The 22,880-nt window shown below is 47.1% G+C and overlaps 1 pseudogene; it reads left to right on the top strand.

Annotated features, from left to right (window-relative positions):
- LOC121182858 overlaps positions 1–22,880 on the top strand; it is an 87,698-nt pseudogene that overhangs the window by 56,290 nt on the left and 8,528 nt on the right.

Here is a 22,880-nt window from a genome sequence, read left to right as displayed (position 1 = left end):
AAAATCTGCCTAAGTGTGAAAGGCCAAAAGTGTTCCCCCAGAAAGTGTTTAGGAACACATTTCAGAGCCCTAGGAGTGGTTTGGACCCCCCTTTTTTGTGGTACTTTTTGTCAAGTTGAAGTTTGTGTTCACGGTTGTTAAGAGTGTACAGGGCTTGGAGTTTTGACCAGGGTCAGTTTTGACCGATCCTCAGCGGAGCAAGATAGAGACATGGGACCTTGTCCTACCCCCCCATTTGTGTGCACCCCGAGTCCAACGGTACCACCCTTGAGTCTCTACGACTTAGGGTTCTGGAGTTATGAGCATTTGAAGTTCCCCCATATAAGTCAGTTGGGAGAGTGAAAATTTGGGGTTTTAAACAGAGTCAGTTTTGACCAATCCTCAGCTGAGAAAGATAGAGACATGGGACCTTGTCCTACCCCCCCATTTGTGTGCACCCCGAGTCCAACGGTACCACCCTTGAGTCTCTAGGACTTAGGGTTCTGGAGTTATGAGCATTTGAAGTTCCCCCATATAAGTCAGTTGGGAGAGTGAAAATTTGGGGTTTTAACCAGAGTCAGTTTTGACCGATCCTCAGCTGAGAAAGATAGAGACATGGGACCTTGTCCTACCCCCCCATTTGTGTGCACCCCGAGTCCAACGGTACCACCCTTGAGTCTCTAGGACTTAGGGTTCTGGAGTTATGAGCGTTTGAAGTTCCCCCATGTAAGTGAGTTGGGAGAGTGAAAATTTGGGATTTAACCAGGGTCAGTTTTGACCGATCCTCAGCGGAGCAAGATACAGACATGGGACCTTGTCCTACCCCCCCCATTTGTGTGCACCCCGAGTCCAACGGTACCACCCTTGAGTCTCTAGGACTTAGGGTTCTGGAGTTATGAGCATTTGAAGTTCCCCCATATAAGTGAGTTGGGAGAGTGAAAATTTGGGATTTAACCAGGGTCAGTTTTGACTGATCCTCAGCGGAGAAAGATAGAGACATGGGACCTTGTCCTACCCCCCCATTTGTGTGCACCCCGAGTCCAACGGTACCACCCTTGAGTCTCTAGGACTTAGGGTTCTGGAGTTATGAGCATTTGAAGTTCCCCCATATAAGTGAGTTGGGAGAGTGAAAATTTGGGGTTTTAAACAGAGTCAGTTTTGACCAATCCTCAGCTGAGAAAGATAGAGACATGGGACCTTGTCCTACCCCCCCATTTGTGTGCACCCCGAGTCCAACGGTACCACCCTTGAGTCTCTAGGACTTAGAGTTCTGGAGTTATGAGCATTTGAAGTTCCCCCATATAAGTCAGTTGGGAGAGTGAAAATTTGGGGTTTTAACCAGGGTCAGTTTTGACCGATCCTCAGCGGAGAAAGATAGAGACATGGGACCTTGTCCTACCCCCCCATTTGTGTGCACCCCGAGTCCAACGGTACCACCCTTGAGTCTCTAGGACTTAGGGTTCTGGAGTTATGAGCATTTGAAGTTCCCCCATATAAGTCAGTTGGGAGAGTGCAAATCTGCCTAAGTGTGAAAGGCCAAAAGTGTTCCCCCAGAAAGTGTTTAGGAACACATTTCAGAGCCCTAGGAGTGGTTTGGACCCCCCTTTTTGTGGTACTTTTTGTCAAGTTGAAGTTTGTGTTCACGGTTGTTAAGAATGTACAGGGCTTGGAGTTTTGACCAGGGTCAGTTTTGACCGATCCTCAGCGGAGCAAGATAGAGACATGGGACCTTGTCCTACCCCCCCATTTGTGTGCACCCCGAGTCCAACGGTACCACCCTTGAGTCTCTAGGACTTAGGGTTCTGAAGTTATGAGCATTTGAAGTTCCCCCATATAAGTCAGTTGGGAGAGTGAAAATTTGGGGTTTTAACCAGAGTCAGTTTTGACCGATCCTCAACGGAGAAAGATAGAGACATGGGACCTTGTCCTACCCCCCCCATTTGTGTGCACCCCGAGTCCAACGGTACCACCCTTGAGTCTCTAGGACTTAGGGTTCTGGAGTTATGAGCATTTGAAGTTCCCCCATATAAGTCAGTTGGGAGAGTGAAAATTTGGGGTTTTAACCAGAGTCAGTTTTGACCGATCCTCAGCTGAGAAAGATAGAGACATGGGACCTTGTCCTACCCCCCCATTTGTGTGCACCCCGAGTCCAACGGTACCACCCTTGAGTCTCTAGGACTTAGGGTTCTGGAGTTATGAGCATTTGAAGTTCCCCCATATAAGTCAGTTGGGAGAGTGAAAATCTGCCTAAGTGTGAAAGGCCCAAAGTGTTCCCCCAGAAAGTGTTTAGGAACACATTTCAGAGCCCTAGGAGTGGTTTGGACCCCCCTTTTTGTGGTACTTTTTGTCAAGTTGAAGTTGGTGTTCACAGTTGTTAAGAGTGTACAGGGCTTGGAGTTTTGACCAGGGTCAGTTTTGACCGATCCTCAGCGGAGCAAGATAGAGACATGGGACCTTGTCCTACCCCCCCATTTGTGTGCACCCCGAGTCCAACGGTACCACCCTTGAGTCTCTAGGACTTAGGGTTCTGGAGTTATGAGCATTTGAAGTTCCCCCATATAAGTGAGTTGGGAGAGTGAAAATTTGGGGTTTTAACCAGAGTCAGTTTTGACCGATCCTCAGCTGAGAAAGATAGAGACATGGGACCTTGTCCTACCCCCCCATTTGTGTGCACCCCGAGTCCAACGGTACCACCCTTGAGTCTCTAGGACTTAGGGTTCTGGAGTTATGAGCATTTGAAGTTCCCCCATATAAGTCAGTTGGGAGAGTGAAAATTTGGGGTTTTAACCAGAGTCAGTTTTGACTGATCCTCAGCGGAGCAAGATAGAGACATGGGACCTTGTCCTACCCCCCCATTTGTGTGCACCCCGAGTCCAACGGTACCACCCTTGAGTCTCTAGGACTTAGGGTTCTGGAGTTATGAGCATTTGAAGTTCCCCCATATAAGTCAGTTGGGAGAGTGCAAATCTGCCTAAGTGTGAAAGGCCAAAAGTGTTCCCCCAGAAAGTGTTTAGGAACACATTTCAGAGCCCTAGGAGTGGTTTGGACCCCCCTTTTTGTGGTACTTTTTGTCAAGTTGAAGTTTGTGTTCACGGTTGTTAAGAATGTACAGGGCTTGGAGTTTTGACCAGGGTCAGTTTTGACCGATCCTCAGCGGAGCAAGATAGAGACATGGGACCTTGTCCTACCCCCCCATTTGTGTGCACCCCGAGTCCAACGGTACCACCCTTGAGTCTCTAGGACTTAGGGTTCTGGAGTTATGAGCATTTGAAGTTCCCCCATATAAGTCAGTTGGGAGAGTGAAAATTTGGGGTTTTAACCAGAGTCAGTTTTGACCGATCCTCAGCTGAGAAAGATAGAGACATGGGACCTTGTCCTACCCCCCCATTTGTGTGCACCCCGAGTCCAACGGTACCACCCTTGAGTCTCTAGGACTTAGGGTTCTGGAGTTATGAGCATTTGAAGTTCCCCCATATAAGTGAGTTGGGAGAGTGAAAATTTGGGGTTTTAAACAGAGTCAGTTTTGACCAATCCTCAGCTGAGAAAGATAGAGACATGGGACCTTGTCCTACCCCCCCATTTGTGTGCACCCCGAGTCCAACGGTACCACCCTTGAGTCTCTAGGACTTAGGGTTCTGGAGTTATGAGCATTTGAAGTTCCCCCATATAAGTCAGTTGGGAGAGTGAAAATTTGGGGTTTTAACCAGGGTCAGTTTTGACCGATCCTCAGCGGAGAAAGATAGAGACATGGGACCTTGTCCTACCCCCCCATTTGTGTGCACCCCGAGTCCAACGGTACCACCCTTGAGTCTCTAGGACTTAGGGTTCTGGAGTTATGAGCATTTGAAGTTCCCCCATATAAGTGAGTTGGGAGAGTGAAAATCTGCCTAAGTGTGAAAGGCCAAAAGTGTTCCCCCAGAAAGTGTTTAGGAACACATTTCAGAGCCCTAGGAGTGGTTTGGACCCCCCTTTTTTGTGGTACTTTTTGTCAAGTTGAAGTTTGTGTTCACGGTTGTTAAGAGTGTACAGGGCTTGGAGTTTTGACCAGGGTCAGTTTTGACCGATCCTCAGCGGAGCAAGATAGAGACATGGGACCTTGTCCTACCCCCCCATTTGTGTGCACCCCGAGTCCAACGGTACCACCCTTGAGTCTCTAGGACTTAGGGTTCTGGAGTTATGAGCATTTGAAGTTCCCCCATATAAGTCAGTTGGGAGAGTGAAAATTTGGGGTTTTAAACAGAGTCAGTTTTGACCAATCCTCAGCTGAGAAAGATAGAGACATGGGACCTTGTCCTACCCCCCCATTTGTGTGCACCCCGAGTCCAACGGTACCACCCTTGAGTCTCTAGGACTTAGGGTTCTGGAGTTATGAGCATTTGAAGTTCCCCCATATAAGTGAGTTGGGAGAGTGAAAATTTGGGATTTAACCAGGGTCAGTTTTGACCGATCCTCAGCGGAGCAAGATAGAGACATGGGACCTTGTCCTACCCCCCCATTTGTGTGCACCCCGAGTCCAACGGTACCACCCTTGAGTCTCTAGGACTTAGGGTTCTGGAGTTATGAGCATTTGAAGTTCCCCCATATAAGTCAGTTGGGAGAGTGCAAATCTGCCTAAGTGTGAAAGGCCAAAAGTGTTCCCCCAGAAAGTGTTTAGGAACACATTTCAGAGCCCTAGGAGTGGTTTGGACCCCCCTTTTTGTGGTACTTTTTGTCAAGTTGAAGTTTGTGTTCACGGTTGTTAAGAATGTACAGGGCTTGGAGTTTTGACCAGGGTCAGTTTTGACCGATCCTCAGCGGAGCAAGATAGAGACATGGGACCTTGTCCTACCCCCCCATTTGTGTGCACCCCGAGTCCAACGGTACCACCCTTGAGTCTCTAGGACTTAGGGTTCTGAAGTTATGAGCATTTGAAGTTCCCCCATATAAGTCAGTTGGGAGAGTGAAAATTTGGGGTTTTAACCAGAGTCAGTTTTGACCGATCCTCAACGGAGAAAGATAGAGACATGGGACCTTGTCCTACCCCCCCATTTGTGTGCACCCCGAGTCCAGCGGTACCACCCTTGAGTCTCTAGGACTTAGGGTTCCGGAGTTATGAGCATTTGAAGTTCCCCCATGTAAGTGAGTTGGGAGAGTGAAAATTTGGGATTTAACCAGGGTCAGTTTTGACCGATCCTCAGCGGAGCAAGATACAGACATGGGACCTTGTCCTACCCCCCCATTTGTGTGCACCCCGAGTCCAACGGTACCACCCTTGAGTCTCTAGGACTTAGGGTTCTGGAGTTATGAGCATTTGAAGTTCCCCCATATAAGTGAGTTGGGAGAGTGAAAATTTGGGGTTTTAAACAGAGTCAGTTTTGACCAATCCTCAGCTGAGAAAGATAGAGACATGGGACCTTGTCCTACCCCCCCATTTGTGTGCACCCCGAGTCCAACGGTACCACCCTTGAGTCTCTAGGACTTAGGGTTCTGGAGTTATGAGCATTTGAAGTTCCCCCATATAAGTCAGTTGGGAGAGTGAAAATTTGGGGTTTTAACCAGGGTCAGTTTTGACCGATCCTCAGCGGAGAAAGATAGAGACATGGGACCTTGTCCTACCCCCCCATTTGTGTGCACCCCGAGTCCAACGGTACCACCCTTGAGTCTCTAGGACTTAGGGTTCTGGAGTTATGAGCATTTGAAGTTCCCCCATATAAGTCAGTTGGGAGAGTGAAAATTTGGGGTTTTAAACAGAGTCAGTTTTGACCAATCCTCAGCTGAGAAAGATAGAGACATGGGACCTTGTCCTACCCCCCCATTTGTGTGCACCCCGAGTCCAACGGTACTACCCTTGAGTCTCTAGGACTTAGGGTTCTGGAGTTATGAGCATTTGAAGTTCCCCCATATAAGTGAGTTGGGAGAGTGAAAATTTGGGGTTTTAAACAGAGTCAGTTTTGACCAATCCTCAGCTGAGAAAGATAGAGACATGGGACCTTGTCCTACCCCCCCATTTGTGTGCACCCCGAGTCCAACGGTACCACCCTTGAGTCTCTAGGACTTAGGGTTCTGGAGTTATGAGCATTTGAAGTTCCCCCATATAAGTCAGTTGGGAGAGTGAAAATTTGGGGTTTTAACCAGGGTCAGTTTTGACCGATCCTCAGCGGAGAAAGATAGAGACATGGGACCTTGTCCTACCCCCCCATTTGTGTGCACCCCGAGTCCAACGGTACCACCCTTGAGTCTCTAGGACTTAGGGTTCTGGAGTTATGAGCATTTGAAGTTCCCCCATATAAGTGAGTTGGGAGAGTGAAAATCTGCCTAAGTGTGAAAGGCCAAAAGTGTTCCCCCAGAAAGTGTTTAGGAACACATTTCAGAGCCCTAGGAGTGGTTTGGACCCCCCTTTTTTGTGGTACTTTTTGTCAAGTTGAAGTTTGTGTTCACGGTTGTTAAGAGTGTACAGGGCTTGGAGTTTTGACCAGGGTCAGTTTTGACCGATCCTCAGCGGAGAAAGATAGAGACATGGGACCTTGTCCTACCCCCCCATTTGTGTGCACCCCGAGTCCAACGGTACCACCCTTGAGTCTCTAGGACTTAGGGTTCTGGAGTTATGAGCATTTGAAGTTCCCCCATATAAGTCAGTTGGGAGAGTGAAAATTTGGGGTTTTAACCAGAGTCAGTTTTGACCGATCCTCAGCTGAGAAAGATAGAGACATGGGACCTTGTCCTACCCCCCCATTTGTGTGCACCCCGAGTCCAACGGTACCACCCTTGAGTCTCTAGGACTTAGGGTTCTGGAGTTATGAGCATTTGAAGTTCCCCCATATAAGTCAGTTGGGAGAGTGAAAATTTGGGGTTTTAACCAGGGTCAGTTTTGACCGATCCTCAGCGGAGAAAGATAGAGACATGGGACCTTGTCCTACCCCCCCATTTGTGTGCACCCCGAGTCCAACGGTACCACCCTTGAGTCTCTAGGACTTAGGGTTCTGGAGTTATGAGCATTTGAAGTTCCCCCATATAAGTCAGTTGGGAGAGTGCAAATCTGCCTAAGTGTGAAAGGCCAAAAGTGTTCCCCCAGAAAGTGTTTAGGAACACATTTCAGAGCCCTAGGAGTGGTTTGGACCCCCCTTTTTGTGGTACTTTTTGTCAAGTTGAAGTTTGTGTTCACGGTTGTTAAGAATGTACAGGGCTTGGAGTTTTGACCAGGGTCAGTTTTGACCGATCCTCAGCGGAGCAAGATAGAGACATGGGACCTTGTCCTACCCCCCCATTTGTGTGCACCCCGAGTCCAACGGTACCACCCTTGAGTCTCTAGGACTTAGGGTTCTGGAGTTATGAGCATTTGAAGTTCCCCCATATAAGTCAGTTGGGAGAGTGAAAATTTGGGGTTTTAACCAGAGTCAGTTTTGACCGATCCTCAGCTGAGAAAAATAGAGACATGGGACCTTGTCCTACCCCCCCATTTGTGTGCACCCCGAGTCCAACGGTACCACCCTTGAGTCTCTAGGACTTAGGGTTCTGGAGTTATGAGCATTTGAAGTTCCCCCATTTAAGTGAGTTGGGAGAGTGAAAATTTGGGGTTTTAACCAGAGTCAGTTTTGACCGATCCTCAGCTGAGAAAGATAGAGACATGGGACCTTGTCCTACCCCCCCATTTGTGTGCACCCCGAGTCCAACGGTACCACCCTTGAGTCTCTAGGACTTAGGGTTCTGGAGATATGAGCATTTGAAGTTCCCCCATGTAAGTGAGTTGGGAGAGTGAAAATTTGGGGTTTTAAACAGAGTCAGTTTTGACCAATCCTCAGCTGAGAAAGATAGAGACATGGGACCTTGTCCTACCCCCCCATTTGTGTGCACCCCGAGTCCAACGGTACCACCCTTGAGTCTCTAGGACTTAGGGTTCTGGAGTTATGAGCATTTGAAGTTCCCCCATATAAGTCAGTTGGGAGAGTGAAAATTTGGGGTTTTAACCAGGGTCAGTTTTGACCGATCCTCAGCGGAGAAAGATAGAGACATGGGACCTTGTCCTACCCCCCCATTTGTGTGCACCCCGAGTCCAACGGTACCACCCTTGAGTCTCTAGGACTTAGGGTTCTGGAGTTATGAGCATTTGAAGTTCCCCCATATAAGTCAGTTGGGAGAGTGCAAATCTGCCTAAGTGTGAAAGGCCAAAAGTGTTCCCCCAGAAAGTGTTTAGGAACACATTTCAGAGCCCTAGGAGTGGTTTGGACCCCCCTTTTTGTGGTACTTTTTGTCAAGTTGAAGTTTGTGTTCACGGTTGTTAAGAATGTACAGGGCTTGGAGTTTTGACCAGGGTCAGTTTTGACCGATCCTCAGCGGAGCAAGATAGAGACATGGGACCTTGTCCTACCCCCCCATTTGTGTGCACCCCGAGTCCAACGGTACCACCCTTGAGTCTCTAGGACTTAGGGTTCTGGAGTTATGAGCATTTGAAATTCCCCCATATAAGTCAGTTGGGAGAGTGAAAATTTGGGGTTTTAACCAGAGTCAGTTTTGACCGATCCTCAGCTGAGAAAGATAGAGACATGGGACCTTGTCCTACCCCCCCATTTGTGTGCACCCCGAGTCCAACGGTACCACCCTTGAGTCTCTAGGACTTAGGGTTCTGGAGTTATGAGCATTTGAAGTTCCCCCATATAAGTCAGTTGGGAGAGTGAAAATTTGGGGTTTTAAACAGAGTCAGTTTTGACCAATCCTCAGCTGAGAAAGATAGAGACATGGGACCTTGTCCTACCCCCCCATTTGTGTGCACCCCGAGTCCAACGGTACCACCCTTGAGTCTCTAGGACTTAGGGTTCTGGAGTTATGAGCGTTTGAAGTTCCCCCATGTAAGTGAGTTGGGAGAGTGAAAATTTGGGATTTAACCAGGGTCAGTTTTGACCGATCCTCAGCGGAGCAAGATACAGACATGGGACCTTGTCCTACCCCCCCATTTGTGTGCACCCCGAGTCCAACGGTACCACCCTTGAGTCTCTAGGACTTAGGGTTCTGGAGTTATGAGCATTTGAAGTTCCCCCATATAAGTGAGTTGGGAGAGTGAAAATTTGGGATTTAACCAGGGTCAGTTTTGACTGATCCTCAGCGGAGAAAGATAGAGACATGGGACCTTGTCCTACCCCCCCATTTGTGTGCACCCCGAGTCCAACGGTACCACCCTTGAGTCTCTAGGACTTAGGGTTCTGGAGTTATGAGCATTTGAAGTTCCCCCATATAAGTGAGTTGGGAGAGTGAAAATTTGGGGTTTTAAACAGAGTCAGTTTTGAACAATTCTCAGCTGAGAAAGATAGAGACATGGGACCTTGTCCTACCCCCCCATTTGTGTGCACCCCGAGTCCAACGGTACCACCCTTGAGTCTCTAGGACTTAGGGTTCTGGAGTTATGAGCATTTGAAGTTCCCCCATATAAGTCAGTTGGGAGAGTGAAAATTTGGGGTTTTAACCAGGGTCAGTTTTGACCGATCCTCAGCGGAGAAAGATAGAGACATGGGACCTTGTCCTACCCCCCCATTTGTGTGCACCCCGAGTCCAACGGTACCACCCTTGAGTCTCTAGGACTTAGGGTTCTGGAGTTATGAGCATTTGAAGTTCCCCCATATAAGTCAGTTGGGAGAGTGCAAATCTGCCTAAGTGTGAAAGGCCAAAAGTGTTCCCCCAGAAAGTGTTTAGGAACACATTTCAGAGCCCTAGGAGTGGTTTGGACCCCCCTTTTTGTGGTACTTTTTGTCAAGTTGAAGTTTGTGTTCACGGTTGTTAAGAATGTACAGGGCTTGGAGTTTTGACCAGGGTCAGTTTTGACCGATCCTCAGCGGAGCAAGATAGAGACATGGGACCTTGTCCTACCCCCCCATTTGTGTGCACCCCGAGTCCAACGGTACCACCCTTGAGTCTCTAGGACTTAGGGTTCTGAAGTTATGAGCATTTGAAGTTCCCCCATATAAGTCAGTTGGGAGAGTGAAAATTTGGGGTTTTAACCAGAGTCAGTTTTGACCGATCCTCAACGGAGAAAGATAGAGACATGGGACCTTGTCCTACCCCCCCATTTGTGTGCACCCCGAGTCCAACGGTACCACCCTTGAGTCTCTAGGACTTAGGGTTCTGGAGTTATGAGCATTTGAAGTTCCCCCATATAAGTCAGTTGGGAGAGTGAAAATTTGGGGTTTTAACCAGAGTCAGTTTTGACCGATCCTCAGCTGAGAAAGATAGAGACATGGGACCTTGTCCTACCCCCCCATTTGTGTGCACCCCGAGTCCAACGGTACCACCCTTGAGTCTCTAGGACTTAGGGTTCTGGAGTTATGAGCATTTGAAGTTCCCCCATATAAGTCAGTTGGGAGAGTGAAAATCTGCCTAAGTGTGAAAGGCCCAAAGTGTTCCCCCAGAAAGTGTTTAGGAACACATTTCAGAGCCCTAGGAGTGGTTTGGACCCCCCTTTTTGTGGTACTTTTTGTCAAGTTGAAGTTGGTGTTCACGGTTGTTAAGAGTGTACAGGGCTTGGAGTTTTGACCAGGGTCAGTTTTGACCGATCCTCAGCGGAGCAAGATAGAGACATGGGACCTTGTCCTACCCCCCCATTTGTGTGCACCCCGAGTCCAACGGTACCACCCTTGAGTCTCTAGGACTTAGGGTTCTGGAGTTATGAGCATTTGAAGTTCCCCCATATAAGTCAGTTGGGAGAGTGCAAATCTGCCTAAGTGTGAAAGGCCAAAAGTGTTCCCCCAGAAAGTGTTTAGGAACACATTTCAGAGCCCTAGGAGTGGTTTGGACCCCCCTTTTTGTGGTACTTTTTGTCAAGTTGAAGTTTGTGTTCACGGTTGTTAAGAATGTACAGGGCTTGGAGTTTTGACCAGGGTCAGTTTTGACCGATCCTCAGCGGAGCAAGATAGAGACATGGGACCTTGTCCTACCCCCCCATTTGTGTGCACCCCGAGTCCAACGGTACCACCCTTGAGTCTCTAGGACTTAGGGTTCTGAAGTTATGAGCATTTGAAGTTCCCCCATATAAGTCAGTTGGGAGAGTGAAAATTTGGGGTTTTAACCAGAGTCAGTTTTGACCGATCCTCAACGGAGAAAGATAGAGACATGGGACCTTGTCCTACCCCCCCATTTGTGTGCACCCCGAGTCCAACGGTACCACCCTTGAGTCTCTAGGACTTAGGGTTCTGGAGTTATGAGCATTTGAAGTTCCCCCATATAAGTCAGTTGGGAGAGTGAAAATTTGGGGTTTTAACCAGAGTCAGTTTTGACCGATCCTCAGCTGAGAAAGATAGAGACATGGGACCTTGTCCTACCCCCCCATTTGTGTGCACCCCGACTCCAACGGTACCACCCTTGAGTCTCTAGGACTTAGGGTTCTGGAGTTATGAGCATTTGAAGTTCCCCCATATAAGTCAGTTGGGAGAGTGAAAATCTGCCTAAGTGTGAAAGGCCCAAAGTGTTCCCCCAGAAAGTGTTTAGGAACACATTTCAGAGCCCTAGGAGTGGTTTGGACCCCCCTTTTTGTGGTACTTTTTGTCAAGTTGAAGTTGGTGTTCACGGTTGTTAAGAGTGTACAGGGCTTGGAGTTTTGACCAGGGTCAGTTTTGACCGATCCTCAGCGGAGCAAGATAGAGACATGGGACCTTGTCCTACCCCCCCATTTGTGTGCACCCCGAGTCCAACGGTACCACCCTTGAGTCTCTAGGACTTAGGGTTCTGGAGTTATGAGCATTTGAAGTTCCCCCATATAAGTCAGTTGGGAGAGTGCAAATCTGCCTAAGTGTGAAAGGCCAAAAGTGTTCCCCCAGAAAGTGTTTAGGAACACATTTCAGAGCCCTAGGAGTGGTTTGGACCCCCCTTTTTGTGGTACTTTTTGTCAAGTTGAAGTTTGTGTTCACGGTTGTTAAGAATGTACAGGGCTTGGAGTTTTGACCAGGGTCAGTTTTGACCGATCCTCAGCGGAGCAAGATAGAGACATGGGACCTTGTCCTACCCCCCCATTTGTGTGCACCCCGAGTCCAACGGTACCACCCTTGAGTCTCTAGGACTTAGGGTTCTGGAGTTATGAGCATTTGAAGTTCCCCCATATAAGTCAGTTGGGAGAGTGAAAATTTGGGGTTTTAACCAGAGTCAGTTTTGACCGATCCTCAGCTGAGAAAGATAGAGACATGGGACCTTGTCCTACCCCCCCATTTGTGTGCACCCCGAGTCCAACGGTACCACCCTTGAGTCTCTAGGACTTAGGGTTCTGGAGTTATGAGCATTTGAAGTTCCCCCATATAAGTGAGTTGGGAGAGTGAAAATTTGGGGTTTTAAACAGAGTCAGTTTTGACCAATCCTCAGCTGAGAAAGATAGAGACATGGGACCTTGTCCTACCCCCCCCATTTGTGTGCACCCCGAGTCCAACGGTACCACCCTTGAGTCTCTAGGACTTAGGGTTCTGGAGTTATGAGCATTTGAAGTTCCCCCATATAAGTCAGTTGGGAGAGTGAAAATTTGGGATTTTAACCAGAGTCAGTTTTGACCGATCCTCAGCTGAGAAAGATAGAGACATGGGACCTTGTCCTACCCCCCCATTTGTGTGCACCCCGAGTCCAACGGTACCACCCTTGAGTCTCTAGGACTTAGGGTTCTGAAGTTATGAGCATTTGAAGTTCCCCCATATCAGTCAGTTGGGAGAGTGAAAATTTGGGGTTTTAAACAGAGTCAGTTTTGACCAATCCTCAGCTGAGAAAGATAGAGACATGGGACCTTGTCCTACCCCCCCATTTGTGTGCACCCCGAGTCCAACGGTACCACCCTTGAGTCTCTAGGACTTAGGGTTCTGGAGTTATGAGCGTTTGAAGTTCCCCCATGTAAGTGAGTTGGGAGAGTGAAAATTTGGGATTTAACCAGGGTCAGTTTTGACCGATCCTCAGCGGAGCAAGATACAGACATGGGACCTTGTCCTACCCCCCCATTTGTGTGCACCCCGAGTCCAACGGTACCACCCTTGAGTCTCTAGGACTTAGGGTTCTGGAGTTATGAGCATTTGAAGTTCCCCCATATAAGTGAGTTGGGAGAGTGAAAATTTGGGATTTAACCAGGGTCAGTTTTGACTGATCCTCAGCGGAGAAAGATAGAGACATGGGACCTTGTCCTACCCCCCCATTTGTGTGCACCCCGAGTCCAACGGTACCACCCTTGAGTCTCTAGGACTTAGGGTTCTGGAGTTATGAGCATTTGAAGTTCCCCCATATAAGTGAGTTGGGAGAGTGAAAATTTGGGGTTTTAAACAGAGTCAGTTTTGAACAATTCTCAGCTGAGAAAGATAGAGACATGGGACCTTGTCCTACCCCCCCATTTGTGTGCACCCCGAGTCCAACGGTACCACCCTTGAGTCTCTAGGACTTAGGGTTCTGGAGTTATGAGCATTTGAAGTTCCCCCATATAAGTCAGTTGGGAGAGTGAAAATTTGGGGTTTTAACCAGGGTCAGTTTTGACCGATCCTCAGCGGAGAAAGATAGAGACATGGGACCTTGTCCTACCCCCCCATTTGTGTGCACCCCGAGTCCAACGGTACCACCCTTGAGTCTCTAGGACTTAGGGTTCTGGAGTTATGAGCATTTGAAGTTCCCCCATATAAGTCAGTTGGGAGAGTGCAAATCTGCCTAAGTGTGAAAGGCCAAAAGTGTTCCCCCAGAAAGTGTTTAGGAACACATTTCAGAGCCCTAGGAGTGGTTTGGACCCCCCTTTTTGTGGTACTTTTTGTCAAGTTGAAGTTTGTGTTCACGGTTGTTAAGAATGTACAGGGCTTGGAGTTTTGACCAGGGTCAGTTTTGACCGATCCTCAGCGGAGCAAGATAGAGACATGGGACCTTGTCCTACCCCCCCATTTGTGTGCACCCCGAGTCCAACGGTACCACCCTTGAGTCTCTAGGACTTAGGGTTCTGAAGTTATGAGCATTTGAAGTTCCCCCATATAAGTCAGTTGGGAGAGTGAAAATTTGGGGTTTTAACCAGAGTCAGTTTTGACCGATCCTCAACGGAGAAAGATAGAGACATGGGACCTTGTCCTACCCCCCCATTTGTGTGCACCCCGAGTCCAACGGTACCACCCTTGAGTCTCTAGGACTTAGGGTTCTGGAGTTATGAGCATTTGAAGTTCCCCCATATAAGTCAGTTGGGAGAGTGAAAATTTGGGGTTTTAACCAGAGTCAGTTTTGACCGATCCTCAGCTGAGAAAGATAGAGACATGGGACCTTGTCCTACCCCCCCATTTGTGTGCACCCCGAGTCCAACGGTACCACCCTTGAGTCTCTACGACTTAGGGTTCTGGAGTTATGAGCATTTGAAGTTCCCCCATATAAGTCAGTTGGGAGAGTGAAAATCTGCCTAAGTGTGAAAGGCCCAAAGTGTTCCCCCAGAAAGTGTTTAGGAACACATTTCAGAGCCCTAGGAGTGGTTTGGACCCCCCTTTTTGTGGTACTTTTTGTCAAGTTGAAGTTGGTGTTCACGGTTGTTAAGAGTGTACAGGGCTTGGAGTTTTGACCAGGGTCAGTTTTGACCGATCCTCAGCGGAGCAAGATAGAGACATGGGACCTTGTCCTACCCCCCCATTTGTGTGCACCCCGAGTCCAACGGTACCACCCTTGAGTCTCTAGGACTTAGGGTTCTGGAGTTATGAGCATTTGAAGTTCCCCCATATAAGTCAGTTGGGAGAGTGCAAATCTGCCAAAGTGTGAAAGGCCAAAAGTGTTCCCCCAGAAAGTGTTTAGGAACACATTTCAGAGCCCTAGGAGTGGTTTGGACCCCCCTTTTTGTGGTACTTTTTGTCAAGTTGAAGTTTGTGTTCACGGTTGTTAAGAATGTACAGGGCTTGGAGTTTTGACCAGGGTCAGTTTTGACCGATCCTCAGCGGAGCAAGATAGAGACATGGGACCTTGTCCTACCCCCCCATTTGTGTGCACCCCGAGTCCAACGGTACCACCCTTGAGTCTCTAGGACTTAGGGTTCTGAAGTTATGAGCATTTGAAGTTCCCCCATATAAGTCAGTTGGGAGAGTGAAAATTTGGGGTCTTAACCAGAGTCAGTTTTGACCGATCCTCAACGGAGAAAGATAGAGACATGGGACCTTGTCCTACCCCCCCATTTGTGTGCACCCCGAGTCCAACGGTACCACCCTTGAGTCTCTAGGACTTAGGGTTCTGGAGTTATGAGCATTTGAAGTTCCCCCATATAAGTCAGTTGGGAGAGTGAAAATTTGGGGTTTTAACCAGAGTCAGTTTTGACCGATCCTCAGCTGAGAAAGATAGAGACATGGGACCTTGTCCTACCCCCCCATTTGTGTGCACCCCGAGTCCAACGGTACCACCCTTGAGTCTCTAGGACTTAGGGTTCTGGAGTTATGAGCATTTGAAGTTCCCCCATATAAGTCAGTTGGGAGAGTGAAAATCTGCCTAAGTGTGAAAGGCCCAAAGTGTTCCCCCAGAAAGTGTTTAGGAACACATTTCAGAGCCCTAGGAGTGGTTTGGACCCCCCTTTTTGTGGTACTTTTTGTCAAGTTGAAGTTGGTGTTCACGGTTGTTAAGAGTGTACAGGGCTTGGAGTTTTGACCAGGGTCAGTTTTGACCGATCCTCAGCGGAGCAAGATAGAGACATGGGACCTTGTCCTACCCCCCCATTTGTGTGCACCCCGAGTCCAACGGTACCACCCTTGAGTCTCTAGGACTTAGGGTTCTGGAGTTATGAGCATTTGAAGTTCCCCCATATAAGTCAGTTGGGAGAGTGCAAATCTGCCTAAGTGTGAAAGGCCAAAAGTGTTCCCCCAGAAAGTGTTTAGGAACACATTTCAGAGCCCTAGGAGTGGTTTGGACCCCCCTTTTTGTGGTACTTTTTGTCAAGTTGAAGTTTGTGTTCACGGTTGTTAAGAATGTACAGGGCTTGGAGTTTTGACCAGGGTCAGTTTTGACCGATCCTCAGCGGAGCAAGATAGAGACATGGGACCTTGTCCTACCCCCCCATTTGTGTGCACCCCGAGTCCAACGGTACCACCCTTGAGTCTCTAGGACTTAGGGTTCTGGAGTTATGAGCGTTTGAAGTTCCCCCATGTAAGTGAGTTGGGAGAGTGAAAATTTGGGATTTAACCAGGGTCAGTTTTGACCGATCCTCAGCGGAGCAAGATACAGACATGGGACCTTGTCCTACCCCCCCATTTGTGTGCACCCCGAGTCCAACGGTACCACCCTTGAGTCTCTAGGACTTAGGGTTCTGGAGTTATGAGCATTTGAAGTTCCCCCATATAAGTGAGTTGGGAGAGTGAAAATTTGGGATTTAACCAGGGTCAGTTTTGACTGATCCTCAGCGGAGAAAGATAGAGACATGGGACCTTGTCCTACCCCCCCATTTGTGTGCACCCCGAGTCCAACGGTACCACCCTTGAGTCTCTAGGACTTAGGGTTCTGGAGTTATGAGCATTTGAAGTTCCCCCATATAAGTCAGTTGGGAGAGTGAAAATTTGGGGTTTTAAACAGAGTCAGTTTTGACCAATCCTCAGCTGAGAAAGATAGAGACATGGGACCTTGTCCTACCCCCCCATTTGTGTGCACCCCGAGTCCAACGGTACCACCCTTGAGTCTCTAGGACTTAGGGTTCTGGAGTTATGAGCATTTGAAGTTCCCCCATATAAGTCAGTTGGGAGAGTGAAAATTTGGGGTTTTAACCAGGGTCAGTTTTGACCGATCCTCAGCGGAGAAAGATAGAGACATGGGACCTTGTCCTACCCCCCCATTTGTGTGCACCCCGAGTCCAACGGTACCACCCTTGAGTCTCTAGGACTTAGGGTTCTGGAGTTATGAGCATTTGAAGTTCCCCCATATAAGTCAGTTGGGAGAGTGAAAATCTGCCTAAGTGTGAAAGGCCAAAAGTGTTCCCCCAGAAAGTGTTTAGGAACACATTTCAGAGCCCTAGGAGTGGTTTGGACCCCCCTTTTTTGTGGTACTTTTTGTCAAGTTGAAGTTTGTGTTCACGGTTGTTAAGAGTGTACAGGGCTTGGAGTTTTGACCAGGGTCAGTTTTGACCGATCCTCAGCGGAGCAAGATAGAGACATGGGACCTTGTCCTACCCCCCCATTTGTGTGCACCCCGAGTCCAACGGTACCACCCTTGAGTCTCTACGACTTAGGGTTCTGGAGTTATGAGCATTTGAAGTTCCCCCATATAAGTCAGTTGGGAGAGTGAAAATTTGGGGTTTTAAACAGAGTCAGTTTTGACCAATCCTCAGCTGAGAAAGATAGAGACATGGGACCTTGTCCTACCCCCCCATTTGTGTGCACCCCGAGTCCAACGGTACCACCCTTGAGTCTCTAGGACTTAGGGTTCTGGAGTTATGAGCATTTGAAGTTCCCCCATATAAGTCAGTTGGGAGAGTGAAAATTTGGGATTTAACCAGGGTCAGTTTTGACCGATCCTCAGCGGAGCAAGATAGAGACATGGGACCTTGTCCTAGCCCCCATTTGTGTGCACCCCGAGTCCAACGGTACCACCCTTGAGTCTCTAGGACTTAGGGTTCTGGAGTTATGAGCATTTGAAGTTGCCCCATATAAGTCAGTTGGGAGAGTGAAAATTTGGGGTGTTAACCAGAGTCAGTTTTGACCGATCCTCAGCGGAGAAAGATAGAGACATGGGACCTTGTCCTACCCCCCCATTTGTGTGCACCCCGAGTCCAACGGTACCACCCTTGAGTCTCTAGGACGTAGGGTTCTGGAGTTATGAGCATTTGAAGTTCCCCCATATAAGTCAGTTGGGAGAGTGAAAATTTGGGGTTTTAACCAGAGTCAGTTTTGACCGATCCTCAATGGAGAAAGATAGAGACATGGGACCTTGTCCCCCCCCCCCCCGTTTGTGTGCACCCCGAGTCCAACGGTACCACCCTTGAGTCTCTAGGACTTAGGGTTCTGGAGTTATGAGCATTTGAAGTTCCCCCATATAAGTGAGTTAGGAGAGTGAAAATCTGCCTAAGTGTGAAAGGCCCAAAGTGTTCCCCCAGAAAGTGTTTAGGAACACATTTCAGAGCCCTAGGAGTGGTTTGGACCCCCCTTTTTGTGGTACTTTTTGTCAAGTTGAAGTTTGTGTTCACGGTTGTTAAGAGTGTACAGGGCTTGGAGTTTTAACCAGGGTCAGCTTTGATCGATCCTCAGGGGAGAAAGATAGAGACATGGGACCTTGTCCTACTCCCCCATTTGTGTGTACCCCGAGTCCAACGGTACCACCCTTGAGTCTCTAGGACTTAGGGTTCCGGAGTTATGAGCATTTGAATATCCCCCATATAAGTGAGTTGGGAGAGTGAAAATTTGCCTAAGGGTGAGAGGCCAAAAGTGTTCCTCCAGAAAGTGTTTAGGAGCACGTTTCAGAGCCTTAGGAGTGTTTTGGACCCCTCTTTTTGTGGTACTTTTTGTCAAGCTGAAGTTGCTGTTTAGGGTTGTAGTGAGTGTACATGGCTTGGTGTTTTAACCAGGGTCAGCTTTGACCGATCCTCAGGGGAGAAAAATAGAGACATGGGACCTTGTCCTACCCCCCCATTTGTGTGCACCCCGAGTCCAACGGTACAACCCTTGAGTCTCTAGGACTTAGGGTTCTGGAGTTATGACCATGTGAAGTTCTCCTATATAAGTGAGTTGGGAGAGTGAAAATTTGGGGTTTTAACCAGAGTCAGTTTTGACCGATCCTCAGCTGAGAAAGATAGAGACATGGGACCTTGTCCTACCCCCCCATTTGTGTGGACCCCGAGTCCAACGGTACCACTCTTGAGTCTCTAGGACTTAGGGTTCTGGAGTTATGAGCATTTGAAGTTCCCCCATATAAGTGAGTTGGGAGAGTGAAAATTTGGGATTTAACCAGGGTCAGTTTTGACCGATCTTCAGCGGAGCAAGATAGAGACATGGGACCTTGTCCTACCCCCCCATTTGTGTGCACCCCGAGTCCAACGGTACCACCCTTGAGTCTCTAGGACTTAGGGTTCTGGAGTTATGAGCATTTGAAGTTCCCCCCTATAAGTGAGTTGGGAGAGTGAAAATTTGGGGTTTTAACCAGAGTCAGTTTTGACCGATCCTCAGCTGAGAAAGATAGAGACATGGGACCTTGTCCTACCCCCCCATTTGTGTGCACCCCGAGTCCAACGGTACCACCCTTGAGTCTCTAGGACTTAGGGTTCTGGAGTTATGAGCATTTGAAGTTCCCCCATATAAGTGAGTTGGGAGAGTGGAAATTTGGGGTTTTAACCAGGGTTAGTTTTGACCGATCATTGGGACTGGGAACCTTGCGATAATTGCTCAGATTTTTATTGTTATTGATCCAAGCCTGAGGGGCTAAGAGCCGCACATGTGAAGCATGTAAAAATTATGGAAAAAATTATCATTTAAGTGAAAGACATGAAAAGATCGCTGTGAAAGAGACCTTTGGGTTCTTTGCATAACCACTCTTTGCTTGTGTGTAGCCAGGAAGAAGTGACAGTCATACATCCAGTAATTATTGTTTGAATGACTGTCAGCGTGTAGTGTCAGCCCTTTTAATAGGGGGAGGGGGTCTTTGCCCTTTCTGACACACTTGGGTGTGAGTTTGAATCCTCACCTACACTACCCAAAGAAATGTGGTAATGTAAATAACCCAGATAACACCAAGAAGCTTAAAACATAATTTAGGTAGTATATTGTTTCTCTTAAAACATATTTATATATTTGCTGTTGCAGATTACTTATACATAAATGTCATTTTTTAAAAATATTCTTTCCTATCATGCTGATCCGAGGGGGATTTAATGATCTCGCTGCATCATTTTTGTCTCATCTTGGATTGTCTTTGATAGAGCGCATTAAATTTCTCTCCTGTACAGGCCCTTCATATGTTCAGAGTGGAGGCTCCTCATGAGGCCTACAGACAGATCCATGTTGTGGAGGATTCAGATGACTTTAATCACCACTATTCATCATGTGGAAGAGAAAGGAAGGATCCACAGATCCGTGTCTCCATACTTCCCTCTTCAACGTTCCACACAGTCTCTTCATCCTTCTTCTACCAATGGATCAGGTCAAACACTGACACCAGCAGTATTTGGGGGAATGGTGGAGTCCCTATCTGTCTGTCTGTATAATTCACTACTCTAACAGCAGGAATGATGCATCTACAAAAGCTGCTTCCCAGTTAAAGCACCAGCTCCCCCAGTTGTAGCATGATTACCTTTTCTAGTTGTTACTTAAACTGTTATTTGAGTTGAAATAGATGTACTTGTTAATTTCAGACTCTTCCTTTGGTCTCGTAAAGCCTGTGTGGAAGCCCTTAACAACACTGTGATTTTGGTATGATTGGGGAGAAGGCACAGGTTCAGCATGGTAGATTTTCAGATGTCCAAAGGTCACAGCATTATGGGCCATATTCTTTGAAGGAGGCAGCTTCAGAAAGAGGCCACATCCTCTGCGCTCAGGTTTTTACGTGGCTCATATCAAGACCGGAGTGAACTATGTGGAATAATCATTATGTGTTTGTATTTAGATCTACCCACTGCAGAGGAGCTGATGAGGCCCATCCGCCCAGAGAGGGACCATATCAGAGGGTTCACCCTCCAGCCTATCTGGTTAGGACTAAATCTTTGAGTTATTCAAAATGGTCACATCACAAAACATTAGTTTGATCATTCACAGGTTGGTCCAGTTTTCACATAAAGTATCTCAGATTGGTGGATTTTCAGATTTGGGGACATTATGCACTCATGTCAAATCATCAGCAGTCTAATCTTGATAACTCAGTTGTCCACATAAATAGGGGCCCAGGGCCTTGCTCAGTCTGAAATTCAAATTCAAGATGTATCCAAGACTTTACAGTTTGAAGTCTGTGAATGAGATTTTTTTGGATATAATTTCAGTTTAAGATGAGTTAGAACCAGAAGCTGAAAACACTGGCTAAAGTTCAGTATTTAATTAGCAAGTGACATTAGCAGACTTTCAGGGCACATATTCTGTTTTTCTTCAGGGTGGCCTGCGGGACCTTTAGTATATCTCCTTCTTGCAAAAGCTCTTCCTTTGTAAAAGGAGTCTGACAAATGCACTTGTTGCCATCTCTAAACCCACAGGCAAAAGAAAAGGTCAACATCCTGTACAGACATATAGAAAGAATGTTTTCAGTGTTCAGAACTGGGGGCAAACTGTTTTGGGACTGTTGAGTGTAGTGCCTCAAAAAAACCCTTTCTTTCAGCTCCAAACCTGAATTTAGTTAAAAGAAAGTTACAACAGTAACACAAGTTTTACTTACAGTGCTGTGGAACTTTACCAAGAGAAAACATGCTGCTCCTTGGAAAGGACTTTCCCAGATGTGACAGAGTCACAAGTGAAGCAACCAGGAAAGACTGACCCTGTCGTGGGAATAAAGGGAGCCAAGGAACCGACTAGCCACCCATCCAGCTCCTCAGACCATCCCAACCATGACCTGACATGGAGCATCAGAGAGGAAGTGGACAGGCTGATGGAGGATCACTACAAGTCTTCTTCTTACATGTCGTCTGAGGCTGGCAACGTTAGGAAACAAATGGTGGGACAAAATTCACACTCTTCTCCGTTTCAGCAGATAACATTATGGAAACATAAAATTATATAAATATATATATTAGAAAATTAACCGTTACTTAGAATAGGCTAATTGTGTAGAGCATAAACAGTTCAAATTTATCTAATGTTAGAGTGACATTGGCTGAAAATAGGCTTAGATGCTGCTTAGATACATAGAAGCTGGACCAACACCAATATGTACCAATGAACTTTTTTTTTTTTGGAAGCAAGAAAACCTTTTTTTTCTGTAAAATATTTAATTACAGTATTGTTTAACCATGGTTTAATTACTAATAATAATAATTATGGACATTTTTCCCAGGCCTTCCGTAGCTCCACCATTTCTCACCCTTCTACATCTTCAGTGAAGAAGCCCACAGTGGCCCCTAGGAGAGGCAGAAAAATAGAGGGGAGAACAGCAGCAACTTCCAAGTCATCGGGGACCAGTAGAGCTGCTGCTACAGCCAAAACCCGTTCTCCACAGAGTCCGTCAAAAGCTGAGTCCGCGAAGAGCCAAGACAAAGATGACTACACAGGTTATTAGTGACCCTCACATGCAAATCATCAAGTTACCAAAACTGCTCTGATAATTCAAGATGAGGATTTGTCTTATACTGATGATACTGTTATATATTATACCATGATACAGATGCTATACAAAATATTCAACCCCTTTATTTCTTGCACATTTCATTGTTTAATGTTTTGTTCTTGTGCTTTAAAGCTATGCAAATTTTTTTTATCCTATTTATGTTCAGTTGCCATTGAAGTTTGATTTTGATTTCTGAAGCCCTGCGTGCCTGCAGGAGCCAGTTGTGGAGCTTTGGAGTCAGTGTGTGTGTGTGTTTTTTTTTTTATGTAAAGGCACTGAATGACTTTTGTCTGATTATCTGAGGCAGATGTGAAGGTGAGCAGTGAGCTGGTGGCATCTGTTCAGTCCTTAGTGGCTGTCCTCCAGCAGCAGATAGACACCAGCAGTCACCAGGACACCAGACTGACACACAGTCCTCCGAAGAACAATGTAAGAAAATACTTAAAATATGAAATCCCTGCAAAAATATTGTCAGTGTGCAGATTTAAACTTAAAGTTTACATAATCAGGACAGTGTATACTCAGTATTCTCACCGCTTGGTGATCCATGCAGATGGTGTGGAGGATCACTGTTTCTGTTTTTCAGGGTGGGGACACAGTATTTAGAGTGTGACGAGGAGACAGTCTCATCAGAGTTTGCGAGACTGTCGTGATTCATGACAGACTAAAAGTAACCTGTATATATACATTTTAATATCTCTGTTTTTAAAGTGCAAATGCAAAGTAATCAAATGAATTAAATTCATCACTCAGCCCTAACTGTCAGT

Source organism: Toxotes jaculatrix, chromosome 6 (assembly GCF_017976425.1).
Source record: "Toxotes jaculatrix isolate fToxJac2 chromosome 6, fToxJac2.pri, whole genome shotgun sequence".
NCBI classification, from domain to species: Eukaryota; Metazoa; Chordata; class Actinopteri; family Toxotidae; genus Toxotes; species Toxotes jaculatrix.
The sequence above is the reverse complement of the archived record's forward strand: the minus strand, read 5'-3'. Positions and strand labels throughout refer to the sequence as shown.